The sequence below is a fragment of the Otolemur garnettii genome, unplaced genomic scaffold (assembly GCF_000181295.1).
Source record: "Otolemur garnettii isolate 467f Iridium unplaced genomic scaffold, OtoGar3 scaffold00039, whole genome shotgun sequence".
NCBI classification, from domain to species: domain Eukaryota; kingdom Metazoa; phylum Chordata; class Mammalia; order Primates; family Galagidae; genus Otolemur; species Otolemur garnettii.
The window spans coordinates 12474689-12477198 of NW_003852434.1; positions in this window are offsets into that span (position 1 = coordinate 12474689).

Here is a 2510-nt window from a genome sequence, read left to right on the forward strand (position 1 = left end):
GAGCCACTCCGTGTTGGCTAGTCCCCTGACCTCTTCACTCATTATCATCAGACCACAGTCACTGCAAGGACCAGGGATGACACAACATCCTAGTATTATTAGGGCAATAATAATAATTGTGGGTATTCAGTATTCACAACTGAGTTCATAAAACATACGAGACACCTAGAATCACAGAATCTCACACTGGTTTTGGAGATCAGCCAGTGACCAAACTCCTCCCTGCCCAGTACAAAAGTTCCTGCAATACTGTTCCTGACAAGCCTCAGCTTTCTACCGTCTAACAAAATAGCAACTAACATCCTTTTCAAAACCCATTTCAGGCAAGTACAAATTTTATTGTCAGTTTAATTTGTGGAGTGTGTATTGTGATATCAATTACACACGAACTCTCATGAAGAAAGGGAACCGTGAGATATGAGAGCCTATGGGAGCAGCACCTGGAGACATGACTGGTGCCCAGAAATCTCCTTAAAGAGGAGGATAATTGGATTAGAAAATTAGTGAGTCACATAGGAAAGGTGTCTTTGGCCAGGATTTAAACCTATACTCATTTTCCCAATTTTATCAACCCTCACAGCACTGATGATTTTGAGTGCTGCCCAGTAGTGATTCCACCCAAATGTTTTATCTAATCATGAAACTCCTAACTTCCTTCCTGTAACTTCCCTAAGAATTCTAAATGTTCTGTAATTTGAGAGTCATGTACCTTGCATCTCACAGTAAACAATGTATTAACTAATAACCAAAGAGCATGTTTTCACTAAGTATCTAGGGGTAAATATATATGCACACACATTATAATCATTCATCATTTAGATATACATGTGTACTCTAAAAGCAAATAATTCTCCAGTTCAAAGCAGTATTGGCATATATACCTTGTACTTTGGAATATTTTGTGTGTTAAAAGGTAATGGTAGCAATAAATAGTCTATTGATCAGAAATGAGTTTTGGTTTTCTTTGTCTTGAAAACGCCCTTCAACTGTTCCATGTGCAATAGTCTCACTTGTCATTATTTATTTTTTAGCTTTCATCTCAAATAAGATGCAGCATTAATTGAGATAAATTTAAATTGAATTGTAAAGTGCTTCTTGGGGACAGAAAAAACCTTCAGTGGAAAATATGACAACATTACCTAATTAAAAACATTGAATTATATAAGAGTTATGTGGAATTAAATTTGTTTCCTAGTCCTCAAAGGTAACACTATTCCAATAGATACACATCCAGGAAAAACAAAATGTCTTAATTCTTTTCTCTTTTCTAAAATTGTGTGTGTTTAGCTAGAAATCCTCACTGGGCATTGCAGGTGCCTATAATAGCAGTCTCTCCTGAGGCAGGAGGAGCGCTTGGGCCCAGGAGTTCAAGGGGGCAGTGAGTTACGCGGCACTGGGGCTCAGGCAAGAGAACTAGAACCCCCTCTCTAAAAAACTATTATAAAAACTCGAGCAGCTTTGGTGAAGCCTCAAACATGGGTTAAGTTATTTAAGAGTCCTGGAGGCTCTGGCCAGAGGTCCTACGCAGTGAGGAGTCTCTGAGAGACCGAGACTGGACTCAGGGGATCATCTGTGCAGTGGAGGTGTACGCGGGAGGTCACAGAGTTGGGTGACTGCGCGGGTAACAGTGGCTAACGGGAAACACGCACTCCCACAAAGGCCTTAACCTAACGGCAGCAGGGTACTGCAGAAAGAACTAAGACTCTGGATTCTGAGACCCCGGGTTAGGGTCAGGGACCCTGTGTGTGTGAGCCGGGTGATCTTGGTTGAGTGTATGCTTCAACCTCGCTGTGCATGGTCTCCGCTCAGGCCTGCTGTGAGGAGCCGGCTCAGCGCAGGTGTTCATGTGTCCTCGGCGTCCGTCCCCCACCCTCCTGAGGAGCAGGGTCAGTGCGGGTGTCCGTGTATCCTGGGCGTCCGTCCCCCACCCTCCTGAGGATCGGGGTCAGCGCGGGTGTCCGTGTGTCCTCGGCATCCGTCCCCCATCCTCCTGAGGAGCAGGGTCTGAGCAGGTGTCCGTGTGTCCTCGGCATCCGTCCCCCACCTTCCTGAGGAGGGGGCTCAGTGCAGGTGTCCGTGTGTCCTCGGCGTCCATCCCCCACCTTCCTGAGGAGCAGGGTCTGCGCAGGTGTCCGTGTGTCCTCGGCGTCCGTCCCCCACCCTCCTGAGGAGCAGGGTCAGCGCAGGTGTCTGTGTGTCCTGGGCGTCCATCCCCCACCTTCCTGAGGAGCAGGGTCTGCGCAGGTGTCCGTGTGTCCTGGGCGTCCGTCTCCCACCCTCCTGAGGAGCAGGGTCAGCGCAGGTGTCCGTGTGTCCTCGGCGTCCATCCCCCACCCTCCTGAGGAGCAGGCTCAGCGCGGGTGTCCGTGTGTCCTCGGCGTCCGTCCCCCACCCTCCTGAGGAGCAGAGTCAGCGCGGGTGTCCGTGTGTCCTGGGCGTCCGTCCCCCACCCTCCTGAGGAGCGGGCTCAGCGCAGGTGTCCGTGTGTCCTCGGCGTCCGTCCCCCACCC